Source organism: Poecilia latipinna, unplaced genomic scaffold, assembly GCF_001443285.1.
Source record: "Poecilia latipinna isolate Pla-1442-1.1 unplaced genomic scaffold, P_latipinna-1.0 Scaffold781, whole genome shotgun sequence".
In the NCBI taxonomy this organism is placed as follows: domain Eukaryota; kingdom Metazoa; phylum Chordata; class Actinopteri; order Cyprinodontiformes; family Poeciliidae; genus Poecilia; species Poecilia latipinna.
The window spans coordinates 211,927-212,526 of record NW_015113397.1 but is presented as its reverse complement, the minus strand read 5'-3'; the positions used below and the strand labels follow the sequence as shown (position 1 = coordinate 212,526).

The 600-nt window shown below is 35.5% G+C and overlaps 1 long non-coding RNA gene across 1 annotated transcript in view; it reads right to left on the bottom strand.

Annotated features, from left to right (window-relative positions):
- The window catches only part of LOC106955987 (uncharacterized), a 12,123-nt gene extending 11,899 nt beyond the window's left edge, over positions 1 to 224 (bottom strand). The window contains exon 1 of the long non-coding RNA XR_001426690.1: positions 86 to 224. This is a non-coding gene — a long non-coding RNA (uncharacterized LOC106955987). The remainder of the gene's footprint in view (positions 1 to 85) is intronic.
- Positions 225 to 600: the final 376 nt, after the last annotated feature.

Here is a 600-nt window from a genome sequence, read left to right as displayed (position 1 = left end):
ATATATATTTATAAATTTATATATTTATAAATATAAATATATAAATAAAAAAAATTCAATAATCTAAATTTAAAGTTGTGCTCACCCGTTAGCTAATCTTCTACTGAAGCACCTTTTGATCCAGTTTTGGTCCTCTTACTTTAGAGCTTCTATCGATTATAGAGAATCTGATTAACCGGCAATGCATTTCAGGCGCCTTCATAGGATTTTCTAGTATTTGCTCATTCTCACCCTTTAGATAATTCCATATGCTGGAGAGAGGTCACACAATGGGAAAATGTTATTGCACAAATATGTCATCACCAAAGAAAACACTGTACAATCTTTGGTTCCATTGGTCTCTCTCTGCATCAAGAACCCAACAAATTCATTCAGTTCATCTCATATGCATGGCCTGTTCTAGCAATCTGAGTTGAGACCAGCTTTGTTTTGAATGCATGTTCTTTTCTTAGAAACAACTTCCTTCCGGAAACATCTCTTGGAGCTTCCCTAATCACGTAAAAGTTGTTCTTTACTTGAAGGACAACGACAGCTAAAAAAGATTACACCAGCCGTTTCCACACACAATCAAACAAGACTTGTCGAAACAGAGCGGTAGTG